Source organism: Leptinotarsa decemlineata, unplaced genomic scaffold, assembly GCF_025532065.1.
Source record: "Leptinotarsa decemlineata unplaced genomic scaffold, Ldec_3_MD MMD2_tig00000035_RagTag_RagTag, whole genome shotgun sequence".
Taxonomy (NCBI): Eukaryota; Metazoa; Arthropoda; class Insecta; order Coleoptera; family Chrysomelidae; genus Leptinotarsa; species Leptinotarsa decemlineata.
Genome location: NW_027412540.1, coordinates 63,455 through 87,997, shown reverse-complemented (window position 1 = coordinate 87,997; position 24,543 = coordinate 63,455). Strand labels below are relative to the sequence as shown.

General features: G+C 36.0%; 1 long non-coding RNA gene across 1 annotated transcript; it reads left to right on the top strand.

Moving 5' to 3' along the window:
- The first annotated feature begins 2,121 nt into the window (after positions 1-2,121).
- On the top strand, positions 2,122-18,107 carry LOC141480940 (uncharacterized). Its single transcript, XR_012464649.1, has 3 exons — positions 2,122-5,782; positions 5,862-6,048; positions 14,789-18,107. It is a non-coding gene; the product is annotated as an uncharacterized lncRNA (long non-coding RNA).
- Positions 18,108-24,543: the final 6,436 nt, after the last annotated feature.

Here is a 24,543-nt window from a genome sequence, read left to right as displayed (position 1 = left end):
AAAAAAAGTTAACCCTCAAAAAGTATATATAAAAAACACGCAAGTAAATTATTCTGAAAAATTTTGAAAATTTAATGATGATTCAACAACAACTCTTTCCACCTTTGAATTAAATTAAATTTGAATAAATTCATTTGAGAAAAAGTCAAAAACGTATGAAAAACTTTGCAATAAAAATTCATAAAGTAAGCATGAAAAACACTTACTTTCAGATGAAATCGTTGTACTTGTCACTGGTATCACCTTCAACTGATACAACTAACTCATCATTTCGCCTCGCAAGAGGTATTCATAGGAAAATAAGTGATGGAAAATTATGAAATCAAACAAAGAGCCTTTGTTCCGTCGCTTTGAGAACTGCATATCTCTGGTTGCTGATTCAGCATTGACAGTGATCAATGTCACCTTGGGTAAGAATAGGAAAATAGGTTATGACATATTATGCAATCAAACAAAGAGCCTTTGTTTCGTCGCTTTGAGCCACGTGTCTGGCTGTATCGATAAGTGATAGCGATAATTCTGCATACCTATAGTATATATTCTCACCAACTTGAAAACAGAAAAATTACTGTTTCAATCAAAATATTCATTTTTTTTTATTGAATTCCATAATTGTTGTACAACTCTAATCAAAATACATACTGACATCGTAGATTCTATGATAATTTTATAAACGTCAAATTCCATTCGTGACTTCTTTTTCTCTTGCCTCGTTGCGTGTTCTGGAACAAATTCAACAGTTTTTTGTATTCAAATGACGAAGATCTTGAAATATCAATTTCAATTCACATTTGAATGTGTGTATTCTTTGGAATTGCGCCTGGACAAAAACTGCTAACTGACCCTCATTGACTGATGTGGAACGAATCTATTTTCATTGTTTACACTAGCCTTCATGCATATTTCCTTGGGATTTCACCCACATTCGGTACGTTTACATATTGAACAGAAATTATTATAGTCGTAAGTACAAAATTTGTTTTTCAGCATCGTTGACGACATATTCTACACTCTGAGGCAGGAACACTTTGTCTTGAATGTCTAAATTATTCAGCTTCTTGAGAACCTTTTTCTTTTCCTCATATTCTTGACGTGAATGTTGGACACGTCTCTCAAATCCCGCTATTTTACGTCTGTATACTCTGAATGCCATTTTATTACTAATTTTTGTTTACCAACGACGTACGGAACATCGTTTTCCTTCGAAACTTATGCAAAACAACGAATTTTGAAATGTCATTGTCGAATACTTCACCCCCCATTGCCCTCACGTTGAGTCCACAACGCGTAACCCTTCGACACTTTTGGGTGTCCTCTTTCTCCTGATGATGCTAACTTGGTTAACAAAGATACGAGTTCAATAATGAGCAAACTCGATGAGAACATCAAATCGCTGAAAGATGAACAAAATTCGGTAAGTCTGGAGGAGAAGCTTCTGGAAAATTCGAAGTGCCTGGAGGAGAAACTCCTGGAAAATTCGAAGAGTTTGGAGGAGAAGCTTCGCGAAAATTCGGTAAGTTTAAAAGATGAACTTCCACAAAATTCAAAGTGTCTGGAGGAGAAGCTTCTGGAAATTTTGAAGAGTTTGGAAGACAAACTTCTAGAAAATGCAGAAGGCTTGAAGAAAGAACTTTGTTGTGTGGCGAGTCTGCTCGAAAAAAGGATGGGAATCATCGAGCTAGAGATAGGCAAAATCAGGACGGAAATGAACACGGGAGTAGAGGAAATCAAAAGCGGAGTTCAGGCAGAAATCAGCAAGATGAAGGAAACAATTAGCAATTTGCAAAACCAAATCATTAATTCTGCCCACACCACAGAAAATGTTTCCGAAAACTCCATTCCGGAACTGAAAGATGTCAAAGTCAGTCCTGAACCAGGAAAGCTCTCCATGAAGCCAGGCTGCGGCCAGAGCGAATGGATGGAATGCAGGAGAGAAGGCGGTAGCATTAACTTTAGCGTTGCGTGTAGATGCAACGAATATTCTGCAAACCTTCACGGCTCAGGGACAGGAAGACTATGACCAACTTATAAAACATCTTGAGCTAAGGTATGGACAGGCACACCTAGAGCACGTTTAGCATTCACAGCTGAAGAACCGCTGTCAGAAATCAGGAAAATCCCTACAGAAGTTTGAAGCCGACATTGCTTGATTGGTTCGTTTGGCATATCCTGCTACACCGGAAAATGTAATGGAGCGGTTAGCATTTCAGGCATTCTTGGACGGACTTCGCGACCAAGAAACGAGGTAGGCTTGACACTAGCTCATCCCAAACATCTCGTGGATGCACTGGCAAGCGCTCTGGAGTTTGAGGCTGCAAAAAAATCCTGCAAGAGCCAGAGCAAAGTTCGAGCTATCAAAAAAGATGGACAAGTGCCTGCTGATATTGAAGCCTCCATCAGAAAAGTAATGAAAGAAGTACTGCCTGAGAGGAAACAAATAAGATGCTGGAACTGTGTGAAAATTGGACATGTGCGTAGCAAATGTCCAGCCCTCAAAGAATCGACACCAAATTAAAAAAACTAGAGGGAGTCGATGAGAAGGGGCAATCGACGGACTGTACCCAGCAAGCCCCCGTGAAAAACGCATATATTGCCGTTCTCCATCGACAAGCAAAGGTGTTTTCGTAGACGGCCTCATCAACAACGAGCTTTGCACCATGATGCTATATACAGATACGACGAGAACCATTCTTGGGCCAACCTTTGCCAAAACACCGCCAAGAATTGAACCGTCAAGCTAGAAGCTACGCACCGCAACAGGGGAGCCAGCCACTGTACTTGGAGAACTACCAATTGAATTGGTGTTGGGCAGCACTAAATTGAAACATCGTGCATTGGTGGCGGACATAGAGGACGACGCGATCATTGGAATGGACATAATGAATCCCAGAGGGTTCGAGCTGAATTTTCAAGACGGCGTCCTACGTGTCGGCGAAGAAGAGCTGGTGCTTCATGGAAGAAGCGAAGAGATGATTAGGGTCCTGTTGGCTGAAGACGTGTGCCTACCTGAAAGGGCTGAAACCATCCTGGAGGCTCGCTTGGACGGAAGTGCGAGCAGCGGCTAGGTGGTAATGTTCGAGCCCAAGATACACGATGAGAAAATTGGACGAGGAATGGCACTGGGGAAGACTCTGTTGCGTGTTGATGAAGTTGTGCCGGTTAGGATCATGAATGTCAACTACTTTTCCGTGACCTTGAAGAAAGGAACAATGCTGGGGCACTGTTCGTCCATTTCTTCTGTGATACGGAGTGTACGCAGTTCGGTTAGCCAAGCCAACAACTCACCTGAAGAGTTGGAGAAGTTGATTGACATTTCCTCCAAGGACATACCATCAACTCACCGATCGAAACTGAGGGAGTTAGTCAAGTAGTACCAGGAAATCGTCGGCATTGGTGAAGGAAAAGGTAGCAGAACGAATGTGGTTCAGCATAGAATCGACACTGGGAATGCCCGACCAATCCGTCAATCAGCTAGAAGACTCCCTATGAACAAGAAAGAAGAGGCAGACAAGATAGTCAGCGATATGGAAAAAAAGAAGTCATCAAACCTTCTGACAGCCCGTGGTTTTCCCCAGTCGTATCAGTGAGGAAGAAGGACGGCTCGACAAGATTCTGCGTGGACTATCGCCAGTGAAATAACGTGACGAAGCTAGACAGCTACCCTCTTCCAAGAATCGACGACACCCTAGACACGCTAGCCGGCTCCACGATTTTCTCGGCTTTGGATTAGAAGAGTGTATATTGACAAGTTGAATTGGCCCCATAAGATTGAGAAAAGACAGCTTTCACCATCGGCTCAGGATTGTGGCAGTTCACGGTTATGCCATTCGGGCTTTGTAATGTTCCAGAGATTGATGGAGACGGTTCTCAAGGGACTCTCATGGAAGACCTGTCTAGTGTATCTCGACGATATAATCGTGGTCGGAAAATCGTTCGACGATCACTTGAAAAATCTGGAGGAGGTATTCATGCATCTGAGGAGTTCTGGATTGAAACTCAGTCCCAAGAAATTTCATCTGTTCCAGAAAGAAGTCCGTTACCTTGGCCACGTTGTCTCTGGGAAAGGAGTGGCGGTAGATGAACAAAAGATCAAAGCAGTTGAGGATTGGCCCATTCCAAAAGACATACATCAGCTTCGGAGCTTTCTTGGTTCATGAACCTACTACCGCAGATATGTGCTGGCTTTTGCCAACATCGCTGAACCATTGACCTGACTCACAGAAGGGCAGATCCAGTTCCAGTGGTCTGAGGAATGCCAAGAGACATTCAAGAAGTTGAAAAGAGATCAACGCTCCTGTTTTGAGCTATCCCCTACCTGACGGAAAGTTCATTTTAGATACGGACACCAGCGACGTGGGACTTGGAGCAGTCCTTTCTCAGATCCAGGATGGACAGGAGAAAGTTATTGGCTACTTCAGCAAAACGCTGAAGGGTATAGAGTAAGGGTATAGAGCATTTCTACAAATACGTGTATGGAAGAAGATTTCTGTTGAGAACGGACCATGCAGCTCTCAAATGGCTTCTGCAGTTCAAAAATCCCAAGGGCCAAGTAGCGCGCTGGATTGAGAGACTACAAGAATTTGACTTCGAAATAGAACATCGAGCTGGAACTAGCCATTAAAACGCAGATGCCCTGTCACGGAGACCATGCCCCGATGAGTGCTCACATTGCCGACGAGCAGAAGAGAAGGAAGCAGCCATTTGTTGAACTAGAGCTGTAGATGACAACTGGAATTATAATAAGATCAAGGTAGACTAAGAGGAAGACCCAGATCTTGGATTAGTCATCGGATGGAAGAAAAGTAACCGAAGACCATCGTGGCAGGAGCTAGCAGGTTATTTGCCAGCGTTTAAGTCCTACTGGCACAATGGAACTCCCTTAACTTGGAAAACGGGGTTCTGAAGCGGGTGTTGGAGTCTGAAGACGGTGGAGAAGAAAGGCGCCAGACAGTGGTACTCAGGAACAGACGACGGGAGGTGCTCAAAGAAATCCATGATGAAGTCACTGGAAGACAGCTGGGAGTAACAAAGACCCTCTAGAAAGTAAGACAACGGTTTTACTGGGTTAACTGTCAAGCCGACGTCAAGGACTGGTGCAGAAATGTGCTGTATGTGCTGCCAGTAACGGACTTCGGATACGACCCAAAGCTCCAATGCGCCAGTATATGGGAACAAATACATCCTAGTAGCCATGTGTAACGGGTTAAATTTGCGGTAAATATGTTCTCCTTGAATCCTTGAATAAATAATACCGTATTCTAATATCACGCTTTAATTATCAATTCGACCATATCATTTCACTCGGTAAGTATTCGGTATTTTCCAGCTAACTTATACTTGAGGATATATGATTCCCCTATTTGTTAAAAACATTTCCTAATTTATATTGAACATGGTTTCGAATGTTTTATTTTCGACTAATTCACTTGGACTATGGTAATTAGTTGAAATGATGAATTTTCGATTTTCGATCTCGGATTGGCCAACGGGCTACTTAAGTGTCAGAGAGGCATGCGCGTTTATCACTGAACTTTTTCAAAATAGGCGAGAATGCAATTCCTTTTCCCGGTCGAGGTCAAAATTCCTTGTTCTCTAAGATCGTAGCTGGCAGCCATTGAAGAAAATTTTAAAGGGTTCGTGGAATACAAAGTTTGTGATAACAACTCCGTTGGAGAATTATAGTCCTGGGCCCGATATGAGTGGAAATTATGCCCTATATTGAACTTATGATATTGTTGGTTGTGGCATTCCGCTCTCTTATTGATGATTAGAAAATTTTCATGTGAGTCGGCATTTCTTTTATTTCATCATGTTTCCTTATTCACCAGGAAATGAAATTTCATATAATTTATCTCTTGTAGAGATCGGAATTCATTCTTGAAATTCCATCGAATTTTTGCCGGAACGATTCCAAATTAGAGAAAAAGTAGTTGTTCAGTGTTTTTTTGTGAGATCGAAGGAAAGCAAAAGGGGAAAATTTGTGTCAAACCTATGATTCTTGTCACCAACCGTGTTGCAGAGGAGAAAAAAACCCTTCCAAATCAGAAGGTACGTTGAACTATGAAAAATAAACCATTTCGTTGTGCTGATTTAATCATATAATTTCTTTTGGCTATTATCAGTGACTTCAAAATAACTTTTATATATCTGAGTAGAGACACTAGAAAAGTCCGTCACTAGATTTGATTTTCCAGAAACAAAATATAGCAAATGGCACGTAATGTTTTTGTGTGGCGTATTTTTATGTTTCTTTCTACTTCCAGTCGAAATACTGAATTTCGTCTCGAAAGAAATTAATTCAAACGAATTGGCGCTGTAATTTTTTGGATCTCTGGAATGTTCTCATTAATAAATTTTTCATTGTAATATTGTAGATAGTTTTTTGAATTCTTCTAATTAGGAAGCGAGGAAAACTGAACGTGATAGTGAAAATCGAAGAGAATGATATAGGTGGTTTCTTTTTTTTGAAAATAATTTATAAAGTATTGTTTCCACGTTCTGAGAGAAAAAAAAGGTAAATTTTCGTTATGTGGACACCCGGCGATTGTGAAAAAATTTTTGACTGTACTTACGTATTTTGATGCGTAGATTACGAATCCGAAAGGAAAAAGCGGCGCTCTCCCTTATTCAAAAAGTTACGGCCCTTCAAAGTTCAGAAAAGGGCAACTTTTCAGCCTTCTTTTTCACTAAATAAACTATTTAAAAACACAAGCATTTATTCGCTAGGTCACCTTTACACCTTATTCCTCCTTCTTTAACACTTTTCACTTCAATAATCAACATGTTTCTTATAAAAAACTTAATTTAAAAGCGAATGCTTCTCCTGTGACATTATTCTATTTTTAGGTTAGTTACTAGTGAAATTTCAGAAAAAAGCGGTTGGTATTTGCCGTCGCCTACTATTTCAAATTCGTAATACACCACCAAAAACCAATTTACGATCTAAATAATGAAGGTAAAAAACATTTGAATCACTTCAGGAATATGGACTGCATCAGTCGTACCAACCATATCATTAACCTTAAAAACGTAAAATACAGTGATATGTAACCAAAAAGCAGCTCCGTACATTTTTTAACATTTTTATAAGAAAAATGTTGATTATTGAAGTGAAAAGTGTTAAAGAAGGAGGAATAAGGTGTAAAGGTGACCTAGTGAATAAATGCTTGTGTTTTTAAATAGTTTATTTAGTGAAAAAGAAGGCTGAAAAGTTGCCCTTTCCTGAACTTTGAAGGGCCGTAACTTTTTAAACAAGGGAGAGCGCCGCTTTTTTCTTTCGGATTCGTAATCTACGCATCAAAATACGTAAGTACAGTCAAAATTTTTTTCAAAATCGCCGGGTGTCCACATAACGAAAATTTACCAAAAAAAAATTAAAAAAGTCATGTAAATACTGGGTGAATTAGTTTAAAAAAACGTTTAGAAAGAATAGAAACTTTTCTCATTTTTTTTCAATTGTGCTAATCGTCTCATAGTTTTTTGTCCTTCTATAATAGAATGGTACATACGGGTTGTTCCACCTTAAATTAAACTGTACTTTTATGATTTTGTTGTACATATTTTACAATGAAGATAGCTGAAATTAGTTCATTCATGTGCTACCTATAGCTATCCATACGGGGATTAAATAGTAAACAATATCGGCATATCGTTCAAGTTTTGTTCTTGACAGATGATTCTTTTCCTATGGTTTTTTTTTGTACGAAACTTCAACCCAGAGTTTGCAACGTTTTGGTAATCGAAGATCAATGCAGATACGGGGTGATCGAATGGTTAATCTCACCTTCATACAGAACGGTTCAGCACAAAAGGAAGAAGCTACTCGGAGACTTCGATATTATCATTAGTCCACTTACAATTCAAAAACCTTTTGCTCACCTACAACCACTGTGGGAATTCACGCAATTCTTGAATATTCAAGAATTGACACCAAAATTAATTATTGTATTCCGAAATAATAACCTCAAAATATCTAAAACAAATGTCACTTCTATATCTAAATTATACAGTAAACTAAAAGCTCCAATTTCAAATAAACAAAAATCCAATTTAGTATACAAAATTTCTTGTATGGATTGTTCTTAAACATATATAGGACAAACATCTAGACCTCTAAGTAGTCGCATCACAATGTTAATTCTTGTGCATTAACAGAACATGTTAATTCGGAGGATTTTGAACCATTTTATATTTTATTCTCACGTTAGTAAGTTCTCCATATTTATATATTTTTTACAAGATATAGGTATAATCTTATTATTGTAGTTGTCCTGACGAAAGTGTGAAATATACCGAAAGCTTGACATATAACAAAGAGTTTTCTTTGTAACAGCCCAGCTATTGACTGCAACCTCACGAATTAAATCGATTTATAGTTAATCCAGTCACTAATTATTCTATATATATATATATATATATATATATATATATATATATATATATATATATATATATGTTCTTGTCTATTTGTAGAATAATCTTTTACAATCCCGGAAAATAATTATTGATTTACGCTAGCCCTTGAACTATGTATATGATATGTTTTGCCTGGTCTAAAGTATATAATCTACTGGCTTAATTGCTTAGACTAAGACCCCATATAGATACAAATGGTTTCAAATTTGGAATAAATTCTTTAAACCGGTACCTGTTGTTTCATATCATTTGGTAAGATAGTGGTATTGACACATTCAGAGTGTTTGTGAGGCAATTTACCTGGTGCCCATTTTTTTTTAATGGAATCTAAATTTTGAAATATCATCCAAAAACCTCCCCGTCTTAACTGAAACTAGTCATAAATACCCACCTGTCTCGGGTTAAGTTGACAGGTGACTTGTACCCTTGTCATCGATTGGTAAGGTTACACATAGACTACTTCAGCAAGTGGGCAGAAGCCTATGCCCTGCCCAACCAGGAAGTCTTTACCGTCGCTGACGTCCTGGTAAAGAAATGGATATGTGGATTCGGTGTCCCATTGGAGCTGTATTCGAACCAGGGCAGAAATTTTGAGTCCAACCTGTTCCAAGAAATATGTAACTGTTGGACATTCGGAAGACCAGAACCACAGCCTTACATCCACAGTCTGATAGAATGGTGGAACGAATGAATAATATAAACCGCCACTTGTCCAAGGTAGTCTCTGACCATCAAAGAGACTAGGTTCAATACCTCCACCTGTTCCTCCTGGCTTATCGTTCGGCAGTGCACGAGTCAACCGGCCAAACCTCTGCCAGTATTATAATGGGCCGAAAGCTGCGACTTCCTTGCAACCTGGAATTTGGGACGCCGCCAGAACAAGACACTGCGGGAGAAGACTATGTCAGCAAGCTTCGGCAGAGAATGGACGACATCCATGAATGAGTCCGTCTGAACATCCGGAGTGCCACGATAGGATGAAGCAGGCCTATGACATCAAGGCGAATGCTAGAGGATTCGAAATCGGTGACCTATTTTGGCTGTACAATCCTAAGCGACGCCGTGGTTTATCACCGAAGTTGCGGAACTCGTGGGAGGGTCCGTACAAAATCATGGAAAAGATTAATGACCTCGTCTACCGAATCCATAAGCCGCCTCGAGGAAAGCCTAGGGTCGTCCATTTCGATACATTGGTTCCTCATGCTGGAAATCATAACTAAGTTCGCGCCCTCAGACCATCAAAGGATGAAATGACGTTCCGGCAATTCATGTCCTTATAATCGAACGGACAGAAAGTCGTACATGGGGTAATTCGAGAAGAGCCACGAGACCTTTTTAAGGTTCCAGTTGATTACGCATTAGCTCACTGCGTGGCAGAGGATCTTCAAATGTCGAAGGGTATTGCTGTGGTATTCAACAAAAAATTTGGTCAGCTCCAAACAATACGAGAACAGAATCCTGAAGTCGGAGGAGTGCTACAGTTGAAGAAGGATCAAAGAAACATTTTCTACTTGGTGACCAAGAAGCATTCGCGAGACAAACCGTCCTATGAAGATATCTGGAGGCGTTTTACTAGACTGAAGGACACCATGCTCGACCAGAATCTCGTGGACTTGGCAATCCCGAAATGGGCCTCTGGGATCGACAAGCTGGACTGGAGGATTGTGAAAAGCATGTTGGAAACGATCTTCAGATCCAGCGGCATCCAGATTTTGGTGTGCGGTAACCATCTTCCACGACCGAGCATGAATACTGTGGAGTGTTACTTCCATCGAACTTCACAGTGCAGATATGGGGAGTCCTGCAGGTATCGACACACGCCAAGGATGACATTTCGTGGCGAAACGTCTTTAAGAAGGGGGCAATGTAACGAATCTGAAGCCGGCCCTGACCGATATCTCAGCCAGCAAACACATGACTTATCGCGAACCACCGCAAAAGGTTTAGATGAGTACCGAAACCCCTAGAGAGACCTGGAGCGTTCGTTGACGATATAAAAAGGCCGCTTTCCGTCCCGAGCGGCAGTCAGTCTGTATCTAGAAAGTGAATCGTGCGTTTAAAGAAAGAATTCGAACTGTGGAGATAAATTAAGCGTTAGTTGCTAAGTATTGTATATAAATTAGTTGTGATAGTGAAATATTGTTGAAAATAAATTTGTTCAAAACAGTTAATTCTTTAATTCGTTACAATATCATCAAATTGATATCAGAATAAAATTTTTATTAAATAAAAAATTGAATTAAAATATCTGAGTTGGTCATATATCAACAATTATTAAATAATTAAGTTTGAAAATCACTGACTCAGTAGTGCTCCACGTCCAAACAAATAGTTCACCAATCCTTACAAAATTTTGTATATTTTTGAAATCCTGTGGAAAATTATTGTAGAACTTGAGGGTATTGAACTGTGGACTTGTGTCAATTTTTTTTATAGGGTGGTTGAAATAATTGGTTTATGCTCTCATGGGTCATTTTGAAACTGTTTAAGACTACTCATGTATGATGAGAAACCTAATGTACTTTTAAATATATACTTGCTGTTAATTGCTGCCAATTCAATTCAATTCGGTTTATTGTCCCAAGAAACAATGAATGCTTATAATTAGGGACTATAACTAACTACAAAGTATAATAAAATAGCAGAAATAACATACTTTACAATGAACACATATTATATCTAGAAAAAATAAATACCAATGAAATGCAGTCAAATAATGAAATTGGTTACAGAAAGTATATGTTGAAAACGTGTAATAGAAATAAAATGCAAACTATTAAATTCCGCTAATTAGATTTCTTTTCAATTGATATTTGAATTTTGTAATGGAATAATACTACTTTATTTTTTCTGGAATTGAATTGAATATAATGATCCCATCATGATTTTTCCAAAATTTGTTTGTATCTTAATTTGTGATAAAAATTTGGTTTGTCTTGTGGCATGATTGTGAATATGTCCAATTGGAATAAAATTTAAGTTTGATTTCTTTGTATTATTTTTTACAGAATGAATGAAGCATCTAATTTTGAGTTTATAGAGTGAATTCAAGTCCAATTGAAGGTTTGGCTTATATAAATTCAATGTTGGTTCCAAATATGGTAATTTATAAATGCTTCTTATTATTTTGTTTTGTAAGGTTTTCAGAGGTTTTATTATAGATTTACCTGCTGTTTCCCAAATAGAAATGAGATAGTGCAAATGTGGATGGCTGAGACTAGAATATATATATTTTTTTTAATTTCAATGGTATAAAGTTTCTAATTTTGTAAAAAATTCCAATGAGAGGAGTTATTTTCTTCCTAATTTTTTCAATATGTTTATTCCATGACAATTTCTCATCAATGTATAAACCTAAGAACTTTGTTGTTCTTGTATACTTGATAGAATTTTTATCAAACATAATCGAATTATTTGAAGTATCAATTAGTCTTAGGGAAATTATCGAAATTAAGCCTCAACTTATGTTCATCAAGCCAAATGAGAATTTCATCCAAATCATTCTTCATATAATTTTTAATTTTTTCGTAACTGTCTGAGAAATATATAATGGTAGTATCATCAGCAAATAGTTTAATTATACCATTCAATTTCCAATTGACTAGTGAATTGATATAATTCAAGCAACCAAACAACGTGCTCTTTTAATTTTACTTATTCTCAATTCGATTTGAATGGTTTTATTTGTGCATTGTAGCTGATCAAAATCTGTAATTGAAGGGTGCCAAAGCATCATGCATGTGAATATTCAGTTTCTACAGCACTACCTATGAATCTTATCAAAGATTTGTATATGTTTTCAAAATGCACTTATAAAGAAGTACTCAATTTTACGAATTTCCAGAAAACATACACCATTTCCATAATCAGTTTTCTAATAATTTCTGTAGTTAAAAAGTATCCCTCAAATAAGGTATCAAAAGCAAATGTCATCACATACAAATCAAGAGAGAACACTTGGTGTTATCAAAATGGTAAATATCAAATTAGTCATATATGAAATGATAAATAACCCCTTCTAGCGTTACCTATCTACAAAAAAAAAGTTCCTTCCAACCGGCTGTTCTCTAACGGTGACCTTCAGAAGTTCACAGTTGGAAGCAAACATTCTATGCCATTCATTTCTCTTGAAGATAAAAGATTGTTGTTTTCGGTTCAACTCAAGCATGTCAATGTATTTTTACAAATTTCACATAAGGCTCGTAATGGACTTTATAGAAAGTTATTGATAACATAATAGGACAAGAGATATGTATGTCGCCAATATTTAATTGAATCATGTTGAAAAAGGAATATGTCAAAAATGGTCTGAATGTGTGGAGTTTAGTTATAAAATTGCATATTACTTTTTATTTCAATGATCGCAACTGCTGTTTTGTTCAATATTCTACATCATATTTTCCCTTGATACCTTTCATAAAAATACCTCTTTATTCAATATGGGCTAATAGGTTCTAATATCATTCTATAAATAAAAGGTGTAATGTGAAAGAAAAGGGTAAAGTCGAATAACAGTTTCTGCAAATGCCTGATCCACAGAAAATTAACTTTATAAACGTCACCCTTTATTTTCTAAAATTTCATATTTGTCAATATCTATGTAAGCGTACTGCTCACACATGGAAATAATAAATATGGTATTATTATTATAAACAGCCTCTTCTGAGAAAATAATCAGAAAGAAAAAGGTGTATCTTTAAGAATCTTTCTTGTGACACAGGTATAATGAAATGCCAGTAGGAATGAAAAAAAACTAATAGAAAAGTTGATATCGAAACAAGGGTTATATGTAGGTATACATGCTAGGAATCGCACGTTAAAAGGTAAGACATCGTTAATCCCTGTTAGCACAAGTTTCGACTTCTGAGGGCTGCCGTTCGTAGGGGAACGACAGCTGGTTAACGGAAAAACCAATTTCAATCAATACCATTTTAGTTCATTGTCCATGTTTATTTACAGGGTTCACAATTTATTCATTTGTATATAGGTGAACCCAATTTTTGTTTACAATAAATTATATAACAAAGAAAGTTTGTACTGCATCACTTATACTACTAGTATAATTATTATAGACACATTTATGTGTGCATAATGAAGGACAATGAAAGTAATGAACAACATTTACATGAGCAAAGAGTGAGATTCTTCAAAATATTTTCATTATCACAGAAAAAATTGATTTTATCAGAGTAGTTATTTTCAAGTTCCAACATTTTAGATATAGGAGGATGATATCCATAGTAAGTTAGTGATACGGTGTAATAAATAGCTTTATTCGTCTAATGGACCTCTGTGGAACGTTGAAAGTTATAAGGGAGAGACTTTCTGGACAATCAAGATGCCAGATATAATTTTGAATAGATAAACTAATGATTTAGTCTAGCTTCGATTTTGAAATCTGCATGAAATATTTTTAAAATCGAATTGAATATATGAACTCATTCCTGGCTTTGTCCTGATCATTTTTGGTAAAAATATTCGACTGCAACTGAGACAGTCATATTCAGCTGCGTTGATGAAGTAATCTTACAGACTAAAGTTGATACTGAAATTGGTTTCAATGAATATGTCGTGAAGAGTACTTCGTCAATGCCGCTGAAGGTGACTGTCGTAGTTGCAATCGACACATTTGGAGTTTACCAAGGACGACAACAGCAAAACCCAGAAACCAACCAAAGCATTGAAGTGAGTCATGAAAGCATACTACATGAGCTATTGAAAAGTGTCGATGAAAAATGCTGGAATTTTTTCAGATTCAAAGATTGATTTTCATTTTTTTATAACTGGTTTCATTTTTCAGTTTGCAGTTGGATTATCCAGTGGTAAAAAATCCCTTTGAAACATGAACAACTGAAATACTCATCCCTATATTTAGTTCTGTGATCAGTTTTTTCAAAGAATATTTGATAAAGCTTCTTCCAAATATCTGATGAGAATTGTGTAATTATTTATATAGTTTGATTAATTTAATGAAATAACATGTATTGATCTAAAGGGTAAACATGTTTTAGACAAGTAAATTAATGGATATAGTTAATACGTGGTAGAAAATCATGATGAAAAATTTGGATTTTAGACAAGTTCTATTGTGAAATTGACGTGATAGTCAGTTTTATAATAAAAATACCATTTTTGATTTTATTTTTAATTTTCAATGAAACCGCTCCTGAACTTCAACTAAACGTTTTTCCTGGTCCATCCTGTAGTATTCCACCCGATTCACCAGAGTCTGTACCAAAACATCCATTGGTGAATTCTAGCAGTATTCATCTAGATAATATTCCTAACCCCATCGAAACCAATACAAACCTTTTTCCTTTATAAATTTCAATGAGATTAAATAATAATATTCATTTATTTTTCTGTAATTTAGGTTGGACTTGTGAAAAAATAATGTTTCTCGAGGTCAACATTAATAAATACAGTCCACTTGGAGAACGTTTATACGTGAAGCTGCCCGAATGCATTGAATGGAGGAAAGCTGTCGTGAATGTTCGTAATGAGGATCAAAACTGTTTTACCTGGGCTTTAATATCAGCATTATATCCTGCAAATGGTAGAGTGTCCGAAGTTACGTCATATCCACATTTTTCCAATGTTTTAGAAGTCACAGGTATGGATTTTCCGGTTAAAGTTAATAATAAGAGTATTGAAAGATTCGAAGATAGGAATGATATTTCAATCAATGTTGACGGTTCAGAGAGTAAATTTGACAAGGGTAAAATAAAGTATGATGTGATTGGTTCATTACGATACTCACAGAGAAGACTCCGGAGACATGTCAATTTGTTACTTATAAGTGATGACTCCGGTAATAGTCACTATTTTTGGATCAAATATCTTTCAAGATAATTTTCTAGTCAACTATCAGCTCATGAACACAAAAAATATTTTTGTGATGGATGTTTGATGTATTGTTTCAACGAGAGGTTAATTTTTCGTCATAAGATGAATGATTGTAATCTTGTTATTACTACAACACCAACCAACAATTTTAAGATCAATAAATATGGTAAGATGGTTGCGAAAAATGAATTAATGGTTGACAACTTTGAGAGACAAATGAGAGTGCCATTTGCAGTATATGCTGATTTTGAATCAGTATTTGAACCGATTCACGTGAATGATGAGACAAATCCTGCAAGTTCATACACGATTACAACATTTAAACATGCCCCTTATTCATTTGCTTATTTGATAAAATGTTCATATAATGATGATTTGTCAAAATGTGTTACATATAGGGGCGTAGATGCTGCTCAGTGTTTTGTGAGTAGCATTGAAGATGATTTGAAAAAGATATATCAAAATCATCTCAGATAACCTATACCAATGGATGCAGAAACCCTCGAAGAAGAGGAACAATTTGATGCAGCCAAAAATTGTGTTATATGTAATAAACCATTTATTGATGAAGAAGTCAAAGTTAGAGATCACTGTCATGTCACAGGGAAGAAAAGATCACATGCCGCTCATTCAAAATGTAATTTGAATTTCAAAATCCCTAATTTTGTACCTATTATTTTCCATAATTTAAGTGGATATGATTACCATTCATTCATAAAAGAATTGTTTGAGAATAAAAAGAAAGTTGATGGTATCCCGCAAACTGAAGAGAAATATATATTTTTCACGAAGCATCTCTTTATACACACCTATACCGATAAAGATGGTAGGGTTAAGAACAAATATATCAAAATGAGATTTATCGATAGTTATGAATTTATGACTTATTCGTTGGAGAAGTTGGGTGCTAACTTGAACTCTGATCATTGTATGGAGATACAAACATTTCCCAGGAATTTGGAAATTCAATTAGATGAGACAGAAAGGTGTATTTACATATAGTTTAGTTGATGACATTGACAAATTGAATTATCCATCACTTCCGACAAAAAATTAGTTTTATGACAAACTCAGTTCTGAACATATATCAGAAAACGAATATGATAGGGCTAGAAATGTGTGGAATTTATTCGAGTGTCAGAATTTGGGTGGATACTCTGATTTGTATTTGAAGTCATATGTATTGCTATTATGTGATATTTTTGAAAACTTTCACACCACAAGTTTAGAGATATATAACTCAGACCTGGCACATTATTACACTGCACCTGGATTATCTTGGAATGCTATGTTGGAGTATACGAATATTGAATTGGAATTACTAACTGACACTGATATGATTCACTTTTTTCAAAAAGGTATACGAGGTGGAATTAGTCAATGTAGCGAGAGGAAACATATAGCAAATAATACATTTTTACCAAATTATAATCCCAATGAACCTTCCACATCCATTACATATTTAGATGCAACAAATCTATACGGTCATAGTATGTCACAACCTCTACCAACAATTGAGTTTACATGGTTGACACCTAATGAAATTCTCAATCTTGATGTGATTGCTGACAGTACGTATGGGTATGTGTTTGAAGTGGACATTCATTATCCACAAGAGTTGCATGATAAACATTCTGATCTTCCATTTTCAGTTGAAAGATCAATACCAGCTCGTACACAATCAAAAATTCCGAAATTGATTCCAAATTTTAATGATAAAATAAAATATTTTATTTATTGTTCATTATAGAGTACACATAGAGTATACATAGAGTATTGAAATTCAAATAATCATTTTGGATGAAACCCCATATAGATCTTAATACTGAAACGCGTAATAGGTCTGACAACAAATCTGTGAAAGATTTCTATAAACTAATGAATAATGAGGTATATGAAAAGACAATGGAGAATGTAGATAACCGAATTGATGTTAGTCTCGTTACACATTGGGAATATATGAAGAAAAATATAGGGGGCAGCACTCTCATATCTAAATCAAATTTCAAAATTTGTTCAATTTTCACAGATAATTTCGTTGCCATTCAATTGGGTAAAGTTAAAGTCCATTATGTTAAACCATTATATTTGGGATTTTCTATATTAGAATTATCTAAAACAGTCATGTATGACTTTTTCTATGGATGCATCAAACAACATTTTCGTGAAAATGTCTCTTTACTTTACATAGATACCGACTCGCTCATTCTCAAAGTAAATACAGAATTTTTTTATGAATTCATGAACTAACATAATCAGGTTTGATACATCCAATTACAGTATAGTTAACCAATTCAATATTCCAGTAACAAGTTCAGTCTTGGGTAACTTCAAAGATGAATTTCCGAATGATCCAATTATGAGCTTTTTTGGTACAGGTGCAAAAGCATATTATGTGAAATCTGTTGATAGTGAATTCAAGAAAGCTAAAGGGTGAAACGATCGGTTATAAAGAATGAAATGACATGCGAATATTACTAAAAAATCGTCGAACATGGTGGTATGATATTCAGAAAGATGAATTCAGTTAGAAGCGTGTTGCATGATATGTACACTGGATTGAAGAATAAAGTTGCCTCATCATACCACGATGATAAACGATTCATCATTCCGAATACTACCTTCCTTGGGGTCATAATGATATTGAATTTTATCAAAACGATCCGAATGATAACATCCGTTGGATAACTAATATTATTCAACAATCATATGGAAAGTCCACTGGATCAACTGATTAATTTATTGTCTGCCGAGTTCAATGACTGAAATACCATTTAAAGTCTTTAAAACCAGAAAATTCGATATTGATGTTCATGTAGCTATTTATGAATGAATAATAATGTGTAGCAAACTGTAATATGATATCAATGTATTGTATATGTACATGTATTAGTTTTACCAAATTACTTTGATGAATATCAAAATGATAAAACTTTTATTTGTTTTATTTCTATTTTCATAACCAATTACTTCAAAGTATATAGCATAATATAAATGAGAGAAATATCAGTTAGAAAAGAATCATCGTGGGTGCACAATATCTGAAACAATAGATACATTTGGTAACAAAAGAAAATGGGTTGGTAATGTCATTCGAGGTCCTTCCGGTAATCGATTTAAATTAACAATACATGGTCATTATGACATATTGAAAAATACAAGCGAAACGATAATCTTAAAAGTGATGTAGAAATAAAAATGTCTGACATAACAGCATCTACAATGAAAAAATATGACGCTTTGGAACAGAGGGTTGTAGTTTTGGAGAAATAACATAAACTTAGTTCATCCGATGGACCATTACTGTGGTATCCAGGAGTCGATGTGAACTCAAACGTTAGAATAATAGAACCAGAACCGAAACCAACAGATGACGTAGTAATTGAACCAACATGGTGAATTACTTTACTTGAATCTTCGCCTCTGCGCACACTCAGTCCCAAGCTCCACTTTCGAAACCACCACTCGTGCATGCACACCTCCACCCTATTCCTACCACTCGCGCATGCACGCTCCCACCCCTAAGAGAGCAGTCCTCCTCAACATTCAGTACGAGGAGTCAACTCATCGAGATCAGTCAAGTTAGGAAGTCTCACTCCAGCAAGGCACCAAACAGAATATTGAGTAAGTTATCAATGTATTTTTTTTATATTAACTAACTTTGTATTATTCTACATTTTCAGAATGGAAGGAGCTCACCAACGCTGTGGAGTTGATCCTGCCGGTGGACAACCTCAATGAAAGTGTCATTGAGGAGAAGCCAACAGCTTCGGGTGGTGTGCGGCCAAAGGCGGCTCAGCCCCAGCGAGTTAGCAGCCCTGACTTGTTCGAAGACAGCTCGCGGATCGTCAAGAGAGTCAATCGACGACCTGCAGCAAGAGTTGGTCGTATTAAAAAGTATAGAAGTACTTGCAATGAGACTAATCCTTATGCAGGTAGTTGGTTGACCGCTCGGAAGAGCATGAGACCCCCCACACCACCCGCACCAGCAGTGGAATCATCGAGGGTGTCTCCTCCGCAGGTTTAGGACATCCTGTTGACCTCGACGGTGATGCCGCTTTCACCACTGCTATCAACACCGGCGGCTCTACAAGTGTTGGTGTCACAGCCTACCGGAGAAGTAAGTGTAAATATGGAAAATTTCCTACAGAGGTGTAGAGTAGAACTCGCTTCCCGATCTAGTGAGAGAAATGGCCGAACTAAATCGAAAGCATGCATCTCTGTAGGGAAGGCGAAAAGCAGAGACCTCTCCGATAGAGCGACATAAAAAGTTCAAGACATTTATGGACAATTTCTTAGCTCAGGTTAGAAATAATAGAATAGTTTTAGGTTAATTAGGAGTATTGAATTATGGTAGCTTCAAGTTTATATTTGTAATTTTAGGAGAGAAAAAATTAGTGAAATAAAGAGTGTACATTGTTTTGGTTTCGTACACATTGAACAATGTGATGGTTGGGTCATTGTTCTTCACTTCTGCATATTTTCATCATTTCATAAAATATAGAAAGTTAGTCTTTGAGTAATATGGTCAATGTTATGAAATCAGAAGGGAAATTCTATGTTCCTCGGAGCAAATGAGAAAGTTAGTCATTGCAGAATATTGTTAATTGTATGGAAACAGAAGAGAAATTCTATATTCCTGGGAGCAGATAAAAAAGTTAGTTGTTGCGTAATATTGTTAATTATATGGAAACAGAAGAGAAATTCTATATTCTTTGAAGCGAAGCAGGCCCGCGAATCAAATCAATCCGCGGCAGAGAATTATCCGCGATTCGCGGTTTGATTAGAAAGGCGGCCGCGAATCGATTCAATTTGTGGGTCGAAAAAAAAAAATGAAATTTTCGAGAAGTATTATCCGCGATTTCTCATGACGATTTGTAATCGTTTCCTTATTTCTCCCATCCTTAATCCTTTCCTTCCTCGGAGTACACACTTTTTGGTTGGTGTATACATGACACTGCGTAGTTGAGGCAGTGTCTTTCTCCCTCTCCCTTATTAGTTTTTCATAATAATCAGTCCATGAAGATTCTTGTTGCTTCCGAATGTCAAACACTGAATTGTTCTACATTTACACTTCACCCCCTTTCTTTTTTTTTCAATATAAATATAGCATGAATCCCAGTTCTACATCATTCTTCCACAATGTCGAGTGCTGATTCCACCAACGAACCGATGAGTGTACCAGAGTATTCTACGTCGAATACAGGATCCATCCAGGTACATGGAATAGATTCAACGTTCGATCGTTTCAGTACAACCTTCGCAGAATTTCTGCAACGCATCTATGATCTTCCTGATGATTTCCCGGAACGCATAGAAGAACGTATGCAAGAGAAAGTAGATGCAGAGTTAGAGATCGGTGTCGACGAGTTAGACGATCTAGAGGATGACGAGGTAGATGATTATGCGGACGATATCATTAGTATATCGTCTGATTCAGATGATCATGAGGACGACATCATCAGATAATCATCAGATACAGATGATTCAGATGATGACACCATCATAAATGTTTCTGATGATGAGGAGCGTTAGTCCATTCCATTGCATGGATTAATGAAAAAAAACAGTCAATTTCAGGGCTACAATTGAAGACTCAAACAAAAAAAATAGCTCTTTTCAGAGCTATCATTGTACTTATGAAGAAATAGGTTCATACCATTGTGTGTGTGTATTGACCCTTTTCATTAGATCAAAATTATAATCTCAAAAAAATGTATGGTGAATATATATATATATATATATATATATATATATATATATATATATATATATATATACTGCAGAAATTTAACTTTCGGTTAAAGCAGTAATCATCATATGCACAGATATTCAATGACTAACAAATTCACCACTTCGACTTTTCAGTCAAAGTAGTGATTTGTCATATAATGCACAGATATGCAATGACTAACAAATTCCCAACTTCGACTTTTCAGTCAAAGTAGTCATTTGTCACATAATCTGTGAATACTACTACTACTACTGTTTGTATAAATAATATAGCCCTGAAAAAGGCTGTTTTTTTTTACCAGTAGGTCCACGATTAATGTATTACAGGTTTGACATTATCACACACTGATACATGTCGACACTTGGGTGAAGTTTGTTAGGAGTCTCTCGCAAGCATCGCACCAATTCTGTCCCATTTCCATCATAGAAACGGTGTTGTGGGTGTTGATATGATGATACCACCTTCCATTGTTGTTTCTAATGGAGTGAAAACGAAAACAACACCAACATAGCTTTTTGATGTTGTCATCAATTGTTCTGATTCGCACGGAAATTCTTCAAGCATTAGATGCCAAGATTGCATTAGCGAAGGTTGAACTGGTTAAAAAGTGCAAAGATGCAGATGAACTCCGTTAAAAAATTGTGAAAGATAACCAATTCAATCAACGTTCGAGAATGCGAGCTCAGGCAGAGCTTGAAGAGTCGACTTAACTTCATGAGACGGCATTATCAGTGAGAGATAATTGGCAAAAAGAGTTGGAGAGTGCATTTCAAAGCGATTAGTTTTGGGAATGGTAATGTGTTTTCAATATCGTGAGTTGAAAAAATATAAGCGGGAATGGAGTATACAATTAATTTGGTTTGGTATACACAGAACGTTGCAAATGGTTGGGGCAACGTTTACCGTTGCAATATTTTTCAATTCACTTACATATAATTAAAATGAAAACAATAATAATTGAACTTCAACAATACTTCATTCATAAATACATTAGTAGATGCATTCAAATCATATTTGATTTATCAATTCAAGAATTCTGTTCGCTAGGAAGGCCTAACCACTTTACATATATTTCAGTTTTTATTCTCTTCAACACCTTCTCAATCAGATATACGTCAGGATTTTCGGTTCGCAATAACTTTTCTTCGTAAAAACATCCTCTAGTAGGTTGTTCATTCATATCTTCAAGATTATAGGTTGTGGGGGCAGTTTTATTGATTTTAACAATATTGAAGAACTCCGTGGTAAAATTCGCAGTGCAAGACTTTTAAAAAATATTTTTGTACTTCCTTATACGATAAATATACGAATCATTCTATCGGAATTTGGGTTTACTTTGTTTTCCTCCAATTCCTTTGATACCTTTGAATTTCAATATTGTTTTTGAATCAACATTGATTGGTGCCATACCTATTGTAGGATGAACTTCATTGTTATATCTACTAGTAATAGTTGGAAGAATATCATTTGTGGTGACCTCTCATCGAACATTCCTTGTAGAGCCATGCCTTTATTGTACGAATCACTCTTTCTGCTATAGACGGCTTCATTGTACTAAATGTCGAATAATGATTGACATTATATTCTCGCATGAGAGATGAGAAGCTTTTATTTAAAAATTATTTCCCTTGATCGCTTTATATATATTTGGGGGAAAACTTGGCTTCCTTCAGTACATGTTTCATTGCATTAGTTATTGTACTACCTGTTTTATCTTCAACTGCTACAGACCATATATATTTTGAGTAACAATTAATCACTACAAGTATATATCGGTATCCTTCATTACTTTTTGCGTAAGGTTGTAGTTCAGCTAGATATAATTGCCATAGATATGCAAATCCTCTGGTTATTCTTCTGCGGAAATTATGTCTTGCAGGTCTATGTAAATCATTAACAACTTGTCGTTTGAAATCACTTATTTCATTATTTATTCTATTTCAATACGATTAAAGAGAAAAGGTGATAATGTTACTCCATTGAATGATGATGTGACAGTGATCATTACTTGTGAATATGTTGATATATTATACCTTCTTCACTTTTGAATTGAAGAGGTTATATTTTTAGGAGTGATAGTTTTTTTGGGAAAGAAAGTTTTTGGCTTTCTTCTACTCCATCTTGATACAAAAAACAAGGATGAGGGAATCTTCCAAGGAAAGGAAGGAAGTAATCAATTTTAAAATAAGTAACTCTAATACATGGATGTGTAGATCATGCAAAGAAGTAACGTTCAGACACAAAATGAAAGAAAGTCCTCTTGAAACAGGAGGATAACATTATACAAATACAATTTGGTACTGAAGAGCCTTGTGGCAAGTGTCTTGAGGCGAAACATCGGTAAATACCAGTGAGGGTGACAGTGTTCCATGTAAGTGAAATTTATTACCATTCATTTGAAGTAGAACTCATTTGAATCATATCTGATTTTTATTCCATAACGAATGTTTGAAATACAAACTGAGTGAAGAAAAGTATCTTCTGTATATTTCAGTGTTCATATAGAAGTATTTGTTTCGAAAGAATTTTTTCTTTCGTGTAATTCAATTTTATATGAAAGTAGCTGTTTCAGCAAAACTTTCTTTCAGTTTGTGAAAGTTACTTCTTTGCATGATCTACACATCCATGTATAGAGTTACTTATTTTAAAATTGATTACTTCCTTCCTTTCCTTGGAAGATTACCTCATCCTTGTTTTTTGTATCAAGATGAAGTAGTAGAAAGCCAAAAACTTTTTTTCACAAAAAAGGGCTTCTTCACGTTATTCTTTAATTATTGAAATTATTTCATTGTCATGTCCAGTATGCCCAGCTGACTTTGAAGCCACCAATAGTTGTAAGCGAGCAACTAACTCTTTCGGTGAGTTCCAGAACACATAATTCACAGGTTTAGAATTATATGTTTTCTCCATTTTCACTCGTTTGAGTGCTTCACCAATTTTACTTTTTCTTCTTATTGGATATTGTGGTGAGTCTAATAGAGGTTTGATAACTTCACGAAATTTTTTAGAATTTGTCTTTTCATAACCATTCTTTAAATGCTATTGTTTATATGGAGCATTCGTTATTTTCAATATTTTGGAATATACTTGACGAATTTCTTCATTATCAACATCTTGCGGATTCTTCAGAAAGATTATATCATACAAGTCTGGACTACCTGCGCATTCATATTTTTTCACTTTATTATCATCTCAAAATGGAATATTTCTATCTTTGAAATTTACCACTAGACTTCCCATTTTCATCTTTTGTGTAATAGGATCCATACGTACACCAAATGTTCCATCATATGCATCTAGTTTTTACATAATTCAAATGTTTCGCCAAAACACATTCACGACTTTCATTCATATTAGGTGAGGAGTCAAGATCCGAGGAATGGATGTGTGACAATGATGGTGTTCGAATAGAGTTGTTGTCATATCGTGTGTGTGGAGTGTGTTCGTGTCACTTTTCACAGATGATACACCACCAAAATATTGTTTTTTCCTATTGGAGTTCTCATGGAATAATTTGCAGTAGATTGAACATTTCCATGATTTGACGA